Source organism: Rhinopithecus roxellana, chromosome 5 (assembly GCF_007565055.1).
Source record: "Rhinopithecus roxellana isolate Shanxi Qingling chromosome 5, ASM756505v1, whole genome shotgun sequence".
Taxonomy (NCBI): Eukaryota; Metazoa; Chordata; class Mammalia; order Primates; family Cercopithecidae; genus Rhinopithecus; species Rhinopithecus roxellana.
Window position 1 is genome coordinate 139,979,938 of NC_044553.1, and position 21,869 is coordinate 140,001,806.

Consider the following 21,869-nt stretch of genomic DNA (forward strand, 5'->3'; position numbering starts at 1 on the left):
AGGATCTTGATTCTGTCATCAATAGCATTATCCCTTTGCCTAGTTATGGATTCCCTTCCTATCAGAGACAATGCCTTTAATGGCTCCATTTTTATGTTATACAATGCAGCCAGGAAAGATGTTAGGCAGACTGGATTAGCTCTGAAAATGCAGAAAAATATGACAAGGTGAAAGGCTAGCCATGAAGCTGGTTAGCTCATAAATAATAAAAACTTGACAGAACTTGTAAGAAGAAAATGGGAACAATTTGCATAGCTGTGTTGCAGGAACAAGTGCATCTAAGTGTTTATGCTGGCTACAGAGATGCTCTGAGCTGGAATATTTGCCAAGGTGACTCTTCTCTCCATGGTGGTTTTTTTTAAAGGTTCTTGCTGTACTTCCCCCCACCAGCCCCACTCTCACCCTCCCACCCGCCCAGCAAATTCTTTGGAGTTGTTAAAGATATGAAGCTGAATGTTTTTGGCTTTGTTTATGACATTGGGTCACATTAAATTTTTTCTAAATGAAAGTCTAATGCTGTTTTTCTAAATAATATCTATGTATTGTCCCTTCATTGACATTCATATAAGGAAAAATGTGTTACATTTTCTATATTTCTAATGATTCCAGAGTAGTGGGCTCCGTGAGGATTTTCCTGAGGGCTAGCCTGAACAAAATACCTGAGGATCAAAAATCACTTTCTCTATATCTGTCAAATCCTGTGCAAGTATAAGTAAATTTCTGTTTCTTCCCAATGGAAAAAAGTCCAAATAGGAAGTTAAAGCTGGGAGGAAACTTAGAAAACATATTGTTCAATGCCCTCATTTTCCAAAATGACGAAATGAAGCCAGAAGAAACTAAGCTGTGATATGGATTTGTGGCAGAACCAGAGCAGGAAAATAGGAATCCCAGCTGCAAATTTATTGCTAGCATGAGGGAATATCTATATTTACATATGTATACATATAATATATGCCTATGTATGCATACAATATATGATACATATATCCCCGCATGTTCATGATAAACTAATTACACACACACACACACACACATATATATATAAAATGTGAATATAGTTTAAATTCTAATTTAATCTAACCTCCCTCCCAGGAGCTTGTTAGAGATGCAGAATCTCAGGCTGAACCTCATACCTACTAAGTCAGAACCTGCATCCTAATAGGATCCCCAGGAAATCCACATGTATTAAATTTAAAAAGCACTGTTCTAACAATTACTGATTTTTTATGTTAATAAAGCATAGTTTTTCAGAGTCGCTAAATAATCCAAACTTTCATTTTATGTGTTGATTTTGCATCTGTCTTTTCTCTCCTTTACTAAATTTTACAGGCACTTTCAACTACTACAAAATGAAATGATATTGAAATTTATCACTTCCATTCCATCCTTGCCTTTTAGTAGAAAGGGTTATCTTCAGTTCAGATTTTGCCCCCTCCTATTTAACTAATTGTTAATAGTATTGCATGTTTGTTCTTCTCTCAAAAGTGTGCTAAGTACATTGTACTCATTATCTCATTTAATCCATGCAACAGTGGTGAGAGGTAATAATGATCATAATCTCCATTTTACATAAAATATGACTGAGGTTGGAAGAGATAAATTGACAGCTGCAATGTGTCAGAGCCTGGACTCGAACCTTGATTTAACTTAGTCCAGAGTATGAACAATAACTACAATATATATTGCTTCTGTAGTCCAAAATTCTAATTTTTTATTTTTCGCAACATTTATGTCTCTAAAAAATTTAGTTATCTTCCCAACTAAAAATTAGTCGTCAAATTTAGCACAATTCCAAGTGTCTAGTGGCCACTTGAGCAATATTTGCGGATAAATGTGTGAATAAATGAAAAGACCCAAGTATCTCTGATAAGAAAGCACATGGTCTCTCCATAACACCAGGAGAAAGAAGAGATGTCCATCAGAACAGACATTTCCCATTTGGAGGTTGTGTTCACTTATTGTCTCTAATCCTTCCACCCACTTTCTGCTTTTCCTTACCTCTGACCTAAATGTTACTGCAATACCCTACATTTCTACTAAATTTTCAGTTTTTACACTCCTATTGTAGAAAGTACCCTGCCTGGATGACTAAGACCAAATCTAGTGACAACCTTCATTGGAAGTCCTGAGCTGCTATTTTAAGGGATTCTCAGAAAGCCCTGTGAAGTCTGAATCCTCTTTCATCTCCTGGGAATTTTAGAGCTAGAGCATCAGGCTTTAAGGCTTTGAGACCTTTGCACTCTAATGTCAGTTAAAAAAAAAATTCAAGAACCAATCTCTGGGGAAGGAAGAAAAATATAGGGACCCTGAATGCATAGGGCCTGAGAGGGATGGAGGATGAGGAGAAACCAGGGCTGAACCATTTGAGAGTCATTCCATGAGGACTGATGATAAGTGCAGGGCTGGCTTTGACAGGGTATAAGGTGGCAGGAGTCAGGGCAGTGCCGTGGAACCCCTGAGTACCCAACTCTAGAGCTGCCAGTTTCCAAGGATATGGTACAGGAAGACAAGGATCACACCTCTCTGAGCATTACTTCTTAACCTAAAAAGCAATGGGCTAGGGTGTTTTCGTTTACTTTTGTTTGGGAAGTTTTTTTTGTTTTGTTTTGCTTTTGGTAAAGGAGCAAGCTGCATTCTGGAGACAACTTCCCTGGGGCCAAGTGAGCTGGGTACAGCTCGATTTGGTCTGTGGTCTCTCCTCTGACCTGGGCTTTTACCCTGATCAGTGTTTCTCTTGATTCTGGAGAACAGTCTCAGCACCCTATGATGCCCGTTGCACCAGCTGATTTTCAGACCTTCAAAGGCATTGCAGTATGTGTGTGTCTACCTCCTGGGGAAACAGGAGAACAGGTACACCTAGCCTAAAGGGATGTTTCAAGATTTGCTGGAGGAATTTTTTTGTTAGACTTCTGAGCTGACAATGCTGATCTGAATGTCAACCATTATTTTACTCTTTTATTTTGTAAATGATTAATATATTAAAAAGTCCTTGCCACATATGCATTCATTGATTCTGTGTGTGTGTGTGTGTTTGATTTGATTTAGTTTCCAGAGTGGAAAAAACATCTTTGCTTACAAATTTATGGTCCTTCAGCAAGGAATATATGAGAAATTGATTTAGGTATCCTCATTCATTCAACCCAGATATGTGGAGCATCAGCCATGTGTAGATATTATGCAGGAGTTGGAGATAAAGATAAACAAAAAATACAGCCTCTGATTTTAAGGAACTCCCTACTACAGTGGAGAAGAGATAGATATGCAAACAGGTAATTGTAATACAAAGTCAGAAATCATATAAAGGAGATGGCAATAGAGTGCTGTGGGAACACACGGGAAGGTGGAGCAGGCTCTGTTTGGGAAATTAGCCGAAGTTTCATGGAGGACATGCTGTCTGCAGTTGGTGAAGATGCAAAAGTGGAATTGTACATTATTTCTCTAACCTTGAGATGATATTTGATTGCATAAGGGTTTGGCAATGAATCTTTCCCCTTCTCTGTGCTCTCTCTATTCAGCAAATAATTACAATTAGCTGAAATGAATCAAAGTAAATTGTGTAGGGTTAAAAGTAAAATTTATCCTTTGCCAACATAGGTTGGCTTCTGGAAGCTGCAGAGAACACTCCATTTTATGGTTTTTGTGATTAAAGTTTTCTCCAGCAGTCCCTTTACTGGAAATAGGTAAGCAAAGCAAGTGGGCTAGCATGCAACATCACAGATCCTAGTATTTCATTCTTCCCTGCTTCTGGCGGACTTAGCAGGATGTCATCTGCCCGGCGCACAAGGAAAATAAAATTGCTTGTATGAGGCCTGGTTACAGTGAAGAAGGGGGGAAGAAGGAGGAATTCAATCTTTGGCTTAGAAAAATCTAATTCTCTCAAGGTATATTGAAGTCTGCAAGGCAGTTATCTTTCTGAGCAGCCAGATGCAACCTGGAAATGTTGCTTCTAATAGCCTTGGTGAGATTAAGTGAAGTTTCTGCGACTTTGGTCATCGCACACAGGTCACGAAGGTTTTGTGCCTTTCTCCCCCTCCCCGCAACCCGAGTCATCTGTACTTGTGGTCTCTTCCAGGCTCCTCTACCCCATGACTTCCACCTCTTCCCCGCTGCCTGCAATCCACTGACACTCTCCGTAGCAGGAAGGAGAAATAAGTGGCTTGACAGCTTTGAAGCATAAATTCAATAGAAATTGATGGAAGTGGTTCAAGAGGGCCACCATTCTATTATTCTTGCTGCAAGAAAGGTTATCAGGGCTTGATGGAGCCATACTCTCTTTCTGAACTATTTTGTGACTGAGGAGTCTTGATGTTTACTGGACTTGCAAGGGGATTGGGACAGAAGGGAACTGAAAGGGAAATTGAATTGTAATTGATATAAGGTCAGTCACAAGATGGTGGGAGGGAATAGAGGTATGGGATGGTTTTTGGATGGGATGGCAAATTACTGCTCCAAAGTTGGCATGAAGACCCTTTGTTGTAAAAAGTGTAATTTGAGAAGTCAATTTGTGGGTCTAGTTTCATGATAGAGGATGTAGTCTTTCAAACTGAAATATATATTGGTAAATATGCAAACAGACTTGGTGGCACTATCTTATGTCTAATATTCTTTGCATGTAACAGTTAATCTCTGAAGAAATTTAGGCTTCTTAGACAAAAGGCACTTTAGCAGCCACTGCCTGGAATTATGTATAATTGTATTTGGATTTTGATTTAAATTTAGTGTTTCTTCTTTTGTTTTTACTTCTTTCCTTCCTTTCTTCCTCTCTTCCTCACTTTCTCCCTCTTTCTCTCCTATGTCTATGTTTCTTTCTTATTTACTTCTAACATCAGTTGCCCCTTCAAACCATACAGAAGGGAATAACATTTTATAAGTATACCCCCAAAGTCCTTGCCTATATCACAATTCAGGCTGAGAAGTGCCCTTCCTGAAAAACGAGATACCCACAGACTCACAAGTAGCATAGCTTTTCTTTTTTGATCATTTGCAAAACAGGCACAAACTTATTATTACCTAATGATTCTTGTAATTCTCAATGAAAGAAATCAATTTAAATTGCATAAGAAAGACAAAGGGAGAACTATTGGCTTACAAAAATGGGAAGTTCAAAGATAGCTCTGAGGTTCCCTCTGCTAGAGGGAAGGTCTCCAAGTATACTGTTGGGGCTGTCTCTGCCATTGTCTCTAGACTCTGTTTCTGTTTGTGTTCTCCATGATGATCGGCTGACGGCAGCGTTCAGCTCATATCTCACAGTATAGAGTCAAAAAGAAGGGTTCTTTTCTGAGTTTTAGGTAGTATTATCTTGGAAGGAAACTGACATGCTCTGACTGGCTAATGTGCCCACTGTGGCTTAGGGAGTGGAGGACAGTGATAGGTCAGGTCTTTTCTCCACTCTTATAGCCAGTGAACAGGTGGGCACTGTGATGAACAGTCTTGCTGGAATCAAATGGAATAGGAAAGAGACAGTACCCAAAAGGAAAGAGCAGGGCTAAAAAGACAAATGTAACAGATGTCTGCTATTTTACTCTCCTGGTAGTTTCTCTTTTATGTGGCTTTCACTCTGGGAAAGGATAACATTCTCTTGGTAGAGATATACTTTGGTTCTTCTCTTTAGACATCCCAAGTCCTATATAGAATCTGACCTCAACTTACCTTTTTGATTTTATTTTTTTATATTCCTAAAGTCATATCTAGGCTCCAGCCAAACATGATCCGTCATTATTCTTTCAATATTTCCTTCTCCATGGCTTTGTTTTGAGGGCTCTAGGTTGTCAGAACTAGGGTGCTTTCCTAAATTAAATAATAGAATTTTAAAAAACTTCTATTTCTTTATTTCTGAAATTGCACCAAGGGATTGATTCTTTTTCAAGATGCTTTAACCCTGACTAGCATTTGAATACTGTCATTTTTTTTTTTTTTCTGGTTCTTTTGTTGCTCTTTCAGCAAATTAAAGACTAGTGTGTTATATATTGCATTGTCCTAATTTATTTTGTTATATGGCTCTCTAATTAATTTTTTCATATTTCTTTTTAGAAATATTTTTATGTCTTTTTTTCTTCCATTCTGAGTATTCTGGACAATAGCAAAAGACATAAAAGGCTTAAATTATTATATTGTCAGAGGAGATTGAAATAGAGATAGTGTCCATGGATGTCTAAGAACAACATCAGGCCCTAGATAAGAAAATCCCCCAAATCTTCTGTAGCATTTTGGCTAATAATGCCTGTTTTTCATTTCTGAGTGTGGATTGCCATTGTGACACATTCAACAAAAGAAGCAGGAGATTCAATAAATATATTGCAAAATTAGGATCTGAGGTAACTCCTTGGAAAGTTTGCTTTTTTTTTTTTAGTTTTTCAAGCAATGTGAAAATGGGAATATCTTCACTTCCTGTATTGTATTCTTAGATCTTTAATAACCACAATAGTACGGGGGCAGGGAAAATGTTTTGCAGTTTTAGCTTATTAACTAGTACCTTCCTTTAGTTTCTAATACTCTCTTTCTCCTATTTCCCACGCTGCAGTCTTCAGTCCTTCAAGATTCAATTTGTGCTTAACAGTCTCATTGAAGCTATCTCTGACAGCTTGGGCTGAAAATACTGTTTCTGTTATCTTCTAAAACAGTTGTTCTCAGACTGTGGTCACTGGGTCAGCAGCATCAGTAACACCTGGGTACTTGTTAGAGCTGCAAATTCTTGGGCCTTGCTCCAGACCTACTGATTCAGAAACTGGCGGTGGGGCTTGGCAATCTGTGGTTTAACAAGTCCTCCAGGTGATTCTGATGCAAACTAAAATCCAAGTAACCCAACTCTAAAACCTAGCATTCTGCCTCATATTTACATGGGGAATGTATTATGTCTGCCCTAGTAGATAGCATGCTACTGGGAGGAGCTTTATGTCCTATCGCTTTTTAAGGCCCATATAAAAGGTAAAGGACATTGCAGACTGAAAGTCTGTAGATGAGTGGACATAATAGGGTATAGGGCTTACATGAGAAAGAGATAAGGGATCAGGATCCTAATCCAGTTTCTCAGTTTTCCAAATTGCCTTCTTCTTTGACTGAATGGACTGGATAATTGTTAAATTCCTGTTTAAACTTTATGGCCAAATCCCTATTTTGCTTTATGTGGTGTCTGCCTGAACACAGAATAGACATGTTCTCACACGGTAGGCACTAGATATACATTCGTTGATGATAATCTGCTCCATTTTTGTATTCTAGCAATTGCAATACTATTGTTTAGAGCTTTTGTGGAGTCTGCTAGTCAAGTTTAAGTAAAGGGCAAATCCCCTTTAATTTAAATATATAGAACAGTCTATTAAACATAGCCTTACGGCAACACCTGTAATGAGTGAGTCTGTTTTGATGGAATGGAACAGTGTCTTCTGAAGAACAAAAATGTAAACATTCCATCAAAACAGACTTTCACTCATTACAGGTGTTGCCGTAAGGCTGCCGAGCTCTCTGGGTGTCTAACCTTCCCTTCTTGTCATCAGCTATTAAAACTACTAAAACAGAAGAATGCTTAACCACTCCAGCTGTTAAAACATTAGTACATGCTTTGGTGAGTGCAAATTTAAATACTTTGAATGGCCCTTTAGGGGAGCTTCCTTCTCTTTTTTAACTTACAGTTCCATCAAAATTCAGCCATAGTGTTACTTTTTTCAGTCCCTGGATGTACTCATATTTCTCCATTATTCCCAGAAAAGGTTCAGTTAGCCATTGGTCTAAGGAATAATGCTTAAGCTGTTAGTTTCTTATTTAAAATTCATCAGCCCAAACTCCAGTGACTTATTGGCATTGCCTTCTGTCTTTGACTCTAAGCTTTTATTACCCTAAAATTTCAAATGATGCTTATAGAATGGGTCAGGATAAGATTAGCAAAAAGGGAATAAAAGGGGATTGTTTTTCATCTTACCTGCCTTGTAGAACTATAGCGCAATATCCAGCTCACAACTTATTTCTGATTCTTGAATTCTACATTTATCCCTGTTTCTCTCTTCTTATTTTAAATTCACATTCTGTCTTATACAAATGTTGGCTTCCTATACATTGTGTACTAAATTTTATAGGATTTTCCTCTAAACTCTCTGGTTTGCTAATTCTTCTATATTGTCTCAATTAATTTGGGCTTTAAGGAATATATCAAATGTTACCAAATTTTATAACTCAGTTTCTTACCTTTCTATACAGCTCTATATCACTATTTTAACTATAATCCACTTGATTAATTAAGACCTTGCTACTGAAAACATGGTCTGTGTAGTGGTATCACTGACATCATCCCAGAAATGTTGTTAGAAATGTTGACCCCTGGGCCCACCCAAGACTTAACTGAATCAGAACCTGAATTTTAAAATTTGAGAAAAACAGTTCTAATGGGTGCCTTCCAATTAATGAATCTTAGACAGAATTTTTGACTTTGTTCTCCATCCAGTTCTCACTGGGTGTCCTCCCTTCCTGTTCCCCACCTCCTGCTGTCCCAGCCTCATTTCTTTCCTTCACTCCTCTCATACAATCGATTGAAAAGTCCCACGATATCTACCTGCAATGTAGATTGCAAATGCATCCATTTGTATCATTCTTCATGATAACCACTTTCTATCACTGTATGATGTTCACTATACATGGTCACTCATCACAAATTAAAGTTATATTTCTACACTTGTCTTTCGTCTTCAGTCCCTCCCTTCCTCTCGTCCCAGCTAAAAGGTAAAATCTTTCAGAGCAGGATCTTGTCTGCCTTGTTCACCTCTTTCTCTAGCAAATAGAATGGTGTGGAGAAGATGGCCAAAAAGCATCAGTTGAATTACTAAATGAATTGTGAGGGTTTTCACTTTCTCAAACAACATTGATTATAAGGTAGATGCTCCATGATAGTAGGAATAGTTGAATTGGGACTCAACACAGCGGCTTCTCTCTGGGTCTCATATTCTGATATGGAGAAATGATTCCACATTGAAAAGGGCATTTCCATTATGAGAAAACAAGCAAGTAAATTAATAATCAATACAGAGGATAAAAAGATTTTGGTCATATCCATATTTAGTAATGCACCAACTGTGTGACTTGGGATGTTATTTAAGTTTGGGTTTCAGTTTCCTAATCTATAAAAGGAAGACATTGCACTACATGCAGGCTGTTACCATGTGTCATCCTGACCAAAGGTGTTCTACTAGAAATGTTTTACCTACCTATCTCCTCCATTTTTCAAAACTTTTCTGACATACGTCAATGAATAGGTCATTTGTGCTCATGTGTTCTTGCTAACAAGGGTCATGTTAGCAGCTTTGAAGCAATTATAATTTTTAATTGAAGCTGAATGTATTTAATTATATAATTTTAAGCTGTCCAGTTTTAATTCTAACAAAATTACCTCAAGAAACCAGGACACTATGAAAGATGACTGACAAAGAGAAAAAATAGCATGACTAAAGCTTTCATATGCACGAACTCATTTGTTATGTCCTATTTTTGTTGTGTGTGCTAGGGATGAGATTTCTCTATTTATTAATCTTATCAACAAAATAAGCTTAGTGTAACCCACATACACAAAGATTATTGATCATATAACCTACAGTTTAAAAAACAATAAATTCTGAAGCCTTTGGACTGAAGATTCTCTAGGATCTCTCTTTTGAAACACATAAACATGCACATACATAAACATATGCATTGCTTTCAATGGTTTATTGACTATCTTATAGCAAATTAAAGATGAGTCTGTTTGTCATTCAATTATGAAAGATGTTGATATAAATAAATTTATTCACATATTTCAAAAAGTATTTAGGGCTTCCAGCCAAGGTAAAGAAACAGAGACCACATTTACCCTCTTCCCTATAATAGTAAAAAAAAACCCCAGAAAATGTATGAAATGACTGTTTTTTAGACATTGGGCAACAAAGAACAGTGACCTCTGAGACATGGGATACAAGATGAGCCCTAAAAGTCCCCAAGATTACTGCCTGTTGAAAGCTTCAGACTATAGCTCAGGGAAGGGGAGACCAAGTAAGCACAATAACCTCCCAGAGTTGAGATGAAGCTGGGAGTCTGGGGAGGCTAAGGGAGCTGAACAATGGAAAGGGGAGAGTTGCAGAGAAAGGAGCTTTGGAGATGCAAAGAAGACCCTATCGAGTCTTCATCTGAATATTGAGCAGTGTGTGTATGAGGAAAGTAGTCAAGACTGGGAAAATAACCATCCAAAACGATTAGCGGGAAGCATGCTGAGAACTGACACAGGACCAGAAATAGTTCCTGCTCCATTAGCCAAAGCAGAAAACTTTTTAATTCATGGTACATTGGATAGAATACTCAGAAGAGTTTTGCTTCAATGGTGGGTTAAAATTGGACCTAGCCCTACATGCTACAATGTTATTGCATAACAAAGCTTAAAAGTGGGCCAGAAAGTTGATTCTCTATAACCTAACTTTGTCCCAGAACAAAGCTCAAGAATATGTACAGGAATACCAAAGTCTCCAGGACTCAATGAAATAAAATTCACAATGTCTGGCATTCAATAGAAAATAATTAAGCATGTGAAGATGTAAGAATATACAATCCATAACCCAAAATGTCACAGAAGACTGAAGTAGAAGATAAGAATATTAAAACATGTATTTATTTTATTTCTCAAAACAAATTTTATTGTGTATATTTGAGGCTTAAAACATGATGTTATAGGATACATAGAGATAGTAAAAACTTATTGAAGTGAAGCTGACTAATATATCTATCATCTCCCATAATTACTTTCTTCTTGTGGCAAGTGCAGATAAATTCTACTTAACAGAAATCCCTAATGCAATATAATTTTATTGACTTTAGTACTCATGTTGTACACTTGATCTCTAAACTTGTTCATCCTACATCCTTGCCATTTTGTTTCCTTTAACATACAGTATTTCACATTTTCAAGAACTTAGAGATAAGATTGTAGATGTTAAGAAGGAATATAGAAGATATAAAAAGATCCAAGTTAAATTCTGGTCACGCACACTATAATGTCTGAGATTAAAAAAAAAAAAAAGAAAACTGCCCTGGATGTGACTAACATCAGATTAGACATTGTAGAAGAAAAGATAAGTAAATAAAGATTTAGCAGTAAACACTATCCAAAATGAAATACGTAAAAGGCAAAAAAAAAAAAAAAAAAAAAAAAAGAAAAATTCAAGATAACTTGAAGTTGTTTAATATATGTGTAACTGAAATCCTCAAAAGAGAAGAGAGAAAGAATTGAGACAGACAATTTTTAAATAAATAATTGTGGAGAAATTGCATGTGGAGGAATTGAACAAACAATGGTCACCAAGTCCTAGAACAGGTAGCCACTTGAAGCATTCATCTGGCACTGTTTGGGAGAAATCTCTATTTCAATCTATTCCTGTACATTAGTTACTGAAAAACAACAGACAGTCACAAAAACAAGTTGATGTTTTTGTGTTCTTTGAGCCCGGTCACAAAGGGCCCTAGTGACTGGGCCTCACATCAAACAAATTGTTACAAAAGAGCTAGGGTCCCAGACCACACCAAAGCTTCATGAGACCTCTCCTCATCTGTGCACAGACAGGCAGCTGACTCTGGAGCCCAAGCTGTTGCTTCCTGGTCTGGTAAGGCTTCCTCCAAAGTTTGGTAAGTGTAAATATATATATATATACATATTTTTCTTTTCTTCTCCCTTTCGCATCGTGATTTGCTTATTATATCTGTATTGACATATACTTGGGATAAAGGGTGTTTACCCTCATACATTTCCCGCACAGAACAATGATGTCTGTTAATTTTTAGAATTTGAGGAAAACTTTAAACCCACAGATACAGGAAGTTCAAAGCATAAGAAACCCTAAATACATCATAATTAATTATTTAATGATTTTCTAGAGAAGAAAAATCAGACACTGGAGTCCTAGAAGATTATTGAACCTCCTATGAGTGATTTGGAGACTCCTGACACAAGAAATCCCAAAAATACTATGCTGAGTGACAAAAGCTAGACCACCCCTCCCCACTAAAAGAGTACATACTTTATGTTTCCATAAGTATACCATACTAAAGCATAAAAACTCTAATGACAGAAATAAAATAATTTGTTTCTCGAGATGCAACGTAGTGGAGTGATGGTAAGAACAGAAGGAAAGAAGTAGAGAAAAGGACACAAGGTGACTTTTTTGGGGTGATGAGTGTGTTCATTTTCCTAATTGTGGAGATGGCTTAATGAGCCTATACATATGTTAAAAATCATAAAATTGTCCAACTTAAATATGTGTGGTTTATTATAGGTCAGTTATACCTGAATGAAGCACTGGCTTTAAACGAAAGTATATGGTACGTTCTACGTGTTGGTGAATATGTTAAGTGCTTTATGTGGAATGTGTCATTTTGTCTTTATTAAAACTTGTGAGATAAACACTATTATTATTCTCAGGAGACTAAATGATATTGTTTGGCTTTATGTCCCCACTCAAATCTCATCTTGGATTGTAATGCCCAAGTGTTGAGGGAGAAACCTGGTGGGAGGTGATTGAATCATGGGGGCAGTTTCCTCCATGCTGTTCTCATGAGAGTGAGTGAGTTCTCACAAGATCTGATGGTTTTATAAGTGTTTGGCAAGTTCCTCCTTCACTTGCTTTTTTTTTTCCTGCTGACTTGTGAAGATGTGCCTACTTTCCCTTTGCCTTCCACTATGATTGTAAGTTTCCTGAGGCTTCCCTAGCCATGTGGAACTGTGAGCTAATTAAACCTATTTCCTTTATAAATTACCCAGTCTTGGGTATTTTTTCATGGCAATGTGTAAACAGACTGATAAACTGAGTCTTGGCTAAGCAAAGTTACTAACCAAAGCACACAAAGTCAGAGAAAATGTCTAGATCTCAACTCAAGTCTTGTAGAATTCCAAAACATCTTCCCCATCCACTATTTTACTATTCTAGGGTTAAATAACTGATAAATTATTTTTGGTAATTATTTAAAACTTTCTCTTCTATGAAAGATCTTCCATTAGCATTTCAGTTTGGGGATTATAGGACATTATTAGTTTCCATTTGTATCCTCTAGCTCTTTGGCTTTTCCAACATAACTGCCCTGCCATGATGGCCTTGGGCCTTTGGGATGGCAGAGACCAATGGGTTCTGTTTAAAAATTTGCTTACACTGACTCCTGCCTCCACTTTATTCAAGGTTTCCTACTCTTCTCTCCTACTCCTTCTATCCTTGATTCTGTGCTTCAAGCCCCAATTTTTGGTTCAGATTTTCTATTGAATTATTGCCTCATTATGTCTCATTTTCCCAGAAAACTATCTTTGGCCCTCTCCACCTTATATTTGGACTATTGATTCCACAGGATTCTTGACAGTGGCGGCACACAATGCTCTGGGCAGGAGACCCTGTTTCTGCCAACCCAGGCCATGGACAAATCCCGTGCCTCAAACGTCTCCAGAGGTCAAAAATCAGATACTGGAGTCAGTGAACCAGGTAAACTTTCAGAGATTAAACAAATCTGTTTTAAAAAAGAATGTCTGCTATTGTGTTTTGATGTCTGTGACATCACTGTTTGGAGCTGTGCTGTACATCCTCTGCTATTGTTACATTTGTTTTATCAATCAATCAGAGGCAGTTATGAAACTGCCATCTCTATCCTTTCCATTTAGCAAGGCTGTCTAATTCTGCAACTATTAATAATCTTTTTATTCCTCTTAGTGTATCATCCTTCTTTTCTCTGCTTCTTTTCTGCAAATTTATTGCTGGTACTGACCTGGCTTGTGAGACAGTTGCATGTAGAGGATGTTAAGAAATTAAACAAGGCCGGGCACAGTGGCTCACGCGTGTAATCTCAGCACTTTGGGAAGCTGAGGCGGGCGGATCACAAGGTCAAGAGACTTGAGACCATCCGGCCAACACGGTGAAACCCCGTCTCTTCTAAAATTACAAAAATGAGCTGGGTGTGGTGGCGTGTGCCTGTAGTCCCAGCTACTCCGGAGGCTGAGGCAGGAGAATCGCTTGAACCCAGGAGGCGGAGGTTTCAGTGAGCTGAGACTGCGCCATTGCACTCCAGCCTGGCGACAGAGGGAGACTCCGTCTCAAAAAACAAAAACAAAAGCAAAAAAAAAAAAAAAAAAAAAAAAAGAAAGAAAAGAAATTGAACAATATTGATTGTACCAGCTTGAAGTAATAGAGAATTATTTTCATAGTGGTGCCTAGTATGTACATGATACCGTCAATTATGTAAAGTATTTTTAGATGGAGAAAAAAAGATAATTTTCTTAAGGTGTGGATCTGAATATGATCATTGGATTGTGTAAGAAATCATTTCACTGGTAGAGGAGAGTTGGGTGATTTCACCAAAAATTTCATGTCATGTCATAAACTTGCAGTCTGGCCAAGAAGCAGAGAGTTCACATTTATCTTTCTCACATCTAGTATACTAAGGAATAATAATGAAAATAAATGTTTGCTTCAGTAGCATTTGGAATTTTGAATTGGCACCTAAAATTCTGCTTCAAAAAGTTTCATTTCTGTGGAGTCAGAGATTTTAGAGATGAAAGCCAAATGCTAAGTGTGTGCTTACACCTGGGCTGTAAGTCTCTCTGCCCAGTGATCTGCTTTCACTTAGCGAATGCTATGTAGGAAGAGAGGGATGCAACTTCATGGCAGCTTATAGGAAAGAGGAAAAATTGAATATCTAGAATTATAACTATCAATCTTGATTCTTTTGCTTATAAGCCATTAGACATCGGATAATGTCTTTTGTTTCTTTATCTATATAAATTTAACCTTTATAATTTTGTTTCTTTATCTATAAAATAGTGGTATTATAATATGAGTGGTCTTCAAAAAGATCATGGGAATGTGTATTATGAATGGATTTCAAAAATTTTTTGCACTCAAATAAACTCATGCTAGCATCTTATAACACGTCTGAACAGAATCTAGTTTGAAACACTAGGCAGAAGTGTTTCAGAAAGATAAGGCATCAGTTTGAAAAGAGTCCCTCTAAGTGTAATGTGAATTCTGCTAAATATTTTTATTTATTTATTTTTTAAGACAGGTTCTTGCTCTGTCATCCAGGCTGGAGTGCAACGGTGTAACCATGGCTCACTGCAGCCTCAAACTCCCAGGCTTAAGTAATCCTCCCACCTCGGTCTCCTGAGTAGCTGGGGCTACAGATGCATGCTACCACACCTGGCTAATTTTTTTGATTTTTTTTTTTTAGAGAAGAATTCTCACTATTTTGCCCAGGCTGGACTCAAACTCCTAAGTTCCAGTGACCCTCCTGCCTCGGCCTCCCAAAGTGCTGGAATTACAGGCATGAGCTACCACAGCTGGCCAAATTCTACTAAAATTGAAACAAGAATGAATATCAAATTTATGGTCAAGCTTGGGTGGAAGAGTGGCAAAATCACTGATGCTATATGAGAAGTTTATGCAGACAATGCCCTAAAGGAATCAGAAGTTTACAATGGATGATTTGTAAGATGTCCACAGCAGAATACCATCCATATCAATTTTTCAGGAAAAAAATTATCTTGTTCATGTCCTAATTGAGGAGGACCAATGACCAATGATTAACAACATTAACACTAGTCAACACCATAGACATCTCTATTGGTTCAGGTTACACAATCCTGCCTGAAAAATTAAAGTTGGGCAAACTTTCCACTCAGTGGTTGCCAAAACTGTTGTGCCCAGATCAACTGCAGACAAGAGCAGAACTTTCAGTTGACATTTTAAAAAAGTCAGGTTAGGATTCTGATGCCTCTCTTCAAAGAATTGTTATAGGAGATGAAACATGGCTTTACCAGCATAATTCTGAAGACAAAGCACAAAGCAATACCAAGAGGTGGAAGCGGTCCAATTAAAGCAAAAGCAGAGGATCTATGAGGAAAAGTCATGGCAACAGTTTGTTTAGGATGCTCAAGGCATTTTGCTTGCTGAATTTCTGTAGGACCAAAGAATGATAACATCTGCTTATCCTGAGAGTGTTTTGAGAAAGTTAGCCAACTCTTTAGCAGAAGAATGCCCGGAAAAACTTCACCAGAGACTCCTTCATCATGACAATACTCATGTTAATTCTTCTCATCAAACAAGGGCAATTTTGCAAGAGTTTTGATGGGAAATCATTAGGCATTCACCTTGCAATCCTGATTTGACTGCTTCTGACTTCTTTTCATTTCCTAATCTTACAAAATCTGTGAAAAACATCCATGTTTTCTCAGTTAATAATGTAAAGGAGACCGCACTGGTCAAATTCCCGGTATCCTCAGTTCTTTAGAGATGGACTAAATGGCTGGTATGATCATTTATGAAAGTGTCTTGAACTTGATGGGGCTTATGTTGAGAAAGTTTATATTTATATCTTTCAATTCAATTTTTCTTGAAGTGTTTGAAATTCCCTTATATTATCTGAAAGATTAAATAAGTGAATATATTGCTGGCAGATCATGGACACTTGATGATTGGTAATGAAAATGACAATCATATTGACCTATCCTGGTACTTAAAAAAAAACAAACAAACATCGATTGAATTCCAAAAACACATCTACCATGGAATGTATTTTCTTCCCTACTCACAAAGAAAATGGTTAAAAAGTAAATCTTAGGTTTTTATTCTCTTCTGTCTGATTTACATTTTAGTGATTGCCTCATCACTGATTTTACACTAAATTTAGAGGTGTGACTAAATAATTCTGTTTTGCAGCATAAATTAAAAAATAATATACTTAGAATTGTACTTCTCCTTATTTTTCTCTTACTTCTCCTTATCAACATAAAATATCATTTACTGAACATCACGCACAGTGCATGGCATACCATTCCTTGCTCTTTCTTAATTTTATTGGCTTTTTCTAAAATGTCTTCTGTTAGAGAAAGGAAATAAAATCATTGAAATGTATGACATTTCTTTTCTTTAAATAAATAGGGATTTATATAACTCTTGAAAAGAGATAGTATAAATATGTATTTTAGTATCATTTTTTCACAAACATTGGTGATAGTAGTTTCCTAAACAGTAACCATATATTCAAAATAATGAGACAAAACTGTTAGATGTTGGAAGAAAGAGGAAACTATTGTTTGTTTTCTAGTTTTTTTGGGTACTCATCAAAATATGTTTTTTTTCTCCTTAGTGTATCATCTTGCTTTTCTCCTAAAAGAGAGAATTCTACCAACTTCCTTAAGAAGTAAAAGCAACAATATAAAATTATTATGGCGTGCTTCAAAGTTTGACTGTTTGAAGAGGTAACTAAAGTAGTTTCTAATAAAATACTGGGGTATCAGAAAATGGAGTTTCCTTCTTGTTTGATCAAAAGGATGTTTGGGAGATAATATGTAGCCAAAGATATGGAGAACGCTAAATGGAAGCTTTATCCTTTAACACAAAATGTGGAAACAACCCATAACATATTGCTTAATTGTTCTGATTACGTAGTCAAAACCAAAAATTTCACTTAACCTGGCACTGGGTAATCTATGGTCATGTAAAACTTGCTCAAGTAGACTAACCATGGCGGACTGTCCATTTGAGTTTCTTTGGCCTATATTCTCTAAAATTGTGCACCCAAAGGAGAACTGACTATGTCTCAAGGAGATTTTGGCTCTAAAATTGGCTGCCAGTATGTAACTGTGGGAAAATTATCTAGGAAGCAGATCAGTTCTCCTGATGATCTGTTAACCAAATAACCAGTTCTGATAGTTTCTAACAACAATGTTAGTCAGCTTAGCAAGAATATGAATTATACTAAGTCTAATATGGTAGCTGAGAAAAATGGTCAAGAATTAAAAAAAATATATAAGTTCAATTAAAAATGCTATTTTCCAGCCAACATTTTGACTTTTATACATGTTAGAATTTTTTCAGTTACTTCTTTTGGATGTGAATTTGGATGCTTTTGAATGTCATTTTATATTTTTTCAAACTTTACGCACTTTTAATATTCCGTTGCCAATATCTCAAATGGCATATCAAGTTTCAGTTTGTATCTGTAACAATTTAAATTTTAAATTTAATTCGAAAGCATGTGAAATAATCACAATTTTAAATTAAATTAAATTTTAATTTTAAATTAAATTGAGCTTCCATTTTAAATGGAGTTAAATCTTTATTTTAAGTTTGATTTTCAGTTATTTTAATTAAGGAAAGATTGAATTACATTAACTATTTAAATTAAATTAAGAATTTAAAATTAAATCCAAAAGCATCTTAAATAAAAATAAATTGCAGAAAAATCTCATCAGATGGGAAATGCAGAAATTCTATTTGCTAATAAGAGACAATTGGGATAGTCATAAGTTAATTGACATACTGGACATAAAAGGGTTGAAAATTTCAAAGTGTGTAAAGAAAGTGGAACTGTTCAGAATATTTTATTACAGTAGATTATATGATTAGTACCTCTAATATTCCTTGACTATAAATTAATAAATACAAATAATTTTAAAAATTGACTGAAAAATTCCTAAAACTGCTAAAATCTGACAAAACAGAAAAAATGTTAAAATGGACCTAGATATCAATAGAAACTGAGAAATTCCCATAACAAATGTTGACATTTCTGTTTTGCTAGATCGTTTATTATGAGACACCAAAATTCAACCATCCCTTTAAGTTCTTAAAATATTCCTGTTTGATTTTTAGTTTTCTCATCCCTTAAAGGTGTAAAAAGCATTTTCATCAAACCAGTGAACTTAGTAAATAAAACAAATTAGATGTTTAGAAAGTTGGGTTTTGTGGAGTTAATTTTCAGGAAAACATGCTGCCAGTTGCTAACATCTCTAACCATTGGTTTCTGTATCTGTAAAATGAGAATGATGATAATGTTACCATCTTCTTTCATATCAGACATCTCGTTTAATCCTGACCACCAGCCAGTGAGAAAGGTATAAATGAGGAAATAGATACTCAGAAAAATGATTTATGAAAAAAGAGGCACAGGTAGAAAATGATGGAGCTGAACTTCAAACCCAAATGGTATCATTCCAGAGATCAGGTCTTTAGGTGTTGGGCTAAGGTCAAACCATATTTCTTTTTTTTTTTTTTTGAGACAGAATCTTACTCTGTCACCCAGGCTGGAGTGCAGTGGTGCAATCTCAGCTCACTGCAAGCTCTGCCTCCCGGGTTCATGCCATTCTCCTGCTTCAGCCTCCCAAGTAGCTGCGACTACAGGCGTGCGGCACCACACCTGGCTAATTTTTTGCATTTTTAGTAGAGATGGGGTTTCACCGTGTTAGCCAGGATGATTTCAATCTCCTGCCCTCGTGATTTACCTACCTCAGCCTCCCAAAGTGTTGGAATTACAGGTGTGAGCCACTGCACCTGGCCTCTAGGTCAGTCCATGTTTTTTCTATTGAATTCCTAATGATACCAATAAGCTAACTCTTTTTTTAGTTGGATATATATGTGCACATATATATATATCCATGTGCCTGTATGTATATGTGCATGTATGTAAATGTACATATATATATATACACATATAAAATAGTACTGTTATATTTTCTGGTCATTTTTTTTTCTCTCGAGACTAAAAATGTCAAATGCAAGCCCTCTCAAGAGGCTAATATGGTACATGAACACAGACATTTCCTCTGGTGTGTATGTGGACCCTGTGAAGATGAGGGAGAGGGAATGGTGGGATAGAGGATACAAGCAAATCATTAATTACAAGGGAAAATGAAACTCCTACCAGTGGACAACTACCCAAAAGCATGTATGTCTTGAACAAAATAAGATTGGCATGGATTATTCTGAAATCAAGAGCACTTCTGGACCATGAGTCCTCATGGTTTCTTATTAGCTTCTGTGGAGTTACATAAACTAGATTTGTCAAAGATGTGTGATGAACTAGGGCCACAGACATCTCTTTTCTCTCTGTTTGTGGGGAGTTTTCCTTTGCCATCTGCAATTTACTGCTACATATGTGGTGAACTTACCACGATCTGAAAATTAACAGAGAACACCTGGCTATTTTTTTCTAGGCTGAAAATCTGATGTAAAATGTTAGCTTGCCCAGTGAAAAAACTCTTTCATCCATCTATCCCTTAAAAACAGAATGTATTAGTAGTATGTTTCAGATACTGATAGGCTTCAGGGCTACAAAGATGAAAATGATGTAGTCTCTGCCTTTTGGGGTTAATAGTTAAATAGGAAAATCAGACAAACAGAAAATTATAGTATAATCTGATAAGTACAATGTAAAAGATACAAGGTAATAATAACATCTAACATTTACTGAGCGCTTACTTTGGGTTAGACTGTCCTAGCATTTTGTGGTGCTAAGTGGTAGTTACTCTTATTATACTGAATTAAGATGAAAAAACCAAGACATACAGATTTTAAATTACTTGTCAACACAGATAGCAAAGAGATGGATTTACATTTGAATCCAGATAATCTATTACCAAAATCAGGGTCCAAGAGATACTTTACAATATTACCTCTTGTATGGGAGTATAAAGAAAGGCCCTAATAGAAAACACATTATCATTATGTTCAAGTTAAAACAAAGGTTGGAGACTTGAAATAAATTTCTGCCTTTGGGAAAAGAAATACAAAATTAAAGAAGCATGCCTCAATTCAGACAGTAATGTATAGGGCTTATGAGTCAGACTGGTCAACTGAATCTGGTTCAACCACTTACTACTAGCTGTGCAACCAAGACAAGTTATTTAACCCCTCTAAGCCTTAGTTTGCTCATCTGTAAAGTCAGACAATATATAGTATATAGTATATGATTATATATATATTTTATATATTTATAGATATTTTATATATTATATATAGTATATGATTATATATATATTATATGGAAGATTATATGAGATCATATTTGCAAAGTACTTAGAGGACTCAAGATTAGAGGGAGTGACCAATAAATATTAATTTTTACTAAATTCAACCAATGAATTTACAAATTATTTCTTTATATCACAGAAACTAGTACTGTATCTATTCTGTCTGATTTTTGAGGGCAAGTAAAGTATGTCAGTAGTGAAGTAACTTATAAGGTGGCTAGTGGAGCAAAATGTCAAAGAAAAAATACTGCAACCTAAGAAGGAAAATGGTTCTAAGATAAATTCTAAGCTAAATATTAATAAGCTAAACTTCACACTTAATGAAACTTTATACGTTTGTATTGGCAAACATTACTTAAAAGACAGGGGGCTCAGCCAATTATTTCCAAAATGGCAGAATAAGTTCAGAGAACCCCAAGAATGATAAACACAAAAGATCTGAATCATATATATCACAGTCAAACTGTTGAAGGCCAAAAACAAAAAGAGAAACTTGAAAGCTGCAAGAGAAAAATGACTCAACATATAGAAGTGAACAATAACATGAAAAATGCCTTATAGCTCATCAGAAACAACAGAGGCCAGAAAGCAATGGAATAACATATTCAAAGTGCTAAAAGAAAAAGATCTGTCAATCATGGTTTGTATAATCAACAAAATCATCCATCAAAAGTGAAGCCAAAATTAAGACATTCTTCCATAAACAAGGACTGAGCCAATTCCTTGCTAGGCACTTTACATACACCATCTGATTTAATCTTGACCACAAGCTTGTAAATTTTCTTTTCTTATTTCTCTTTTACAGTGGGGGGAACTGTGAAACCAAAGAGAAGTTGAGTAAATTGCTTGAGGCCATAGAGCTAGTGAATGGAATTTGAAGCCATATCAGTCCACTGATTCTGCCTTCCCATGAAGTTTCATTCTGTTAGATTCTGTGCCTACAAGCGACTTTTCTTTAAATGAGTCTACCTAATGCTGATAGATGGATCCTCCTAAATATTACATTCTTGATGTTACTTTACTAAGAATCCTTGAATGGCTTTTTCTTATTTGTAGCACGAAAGCCAAATTCTTCACTCTGATT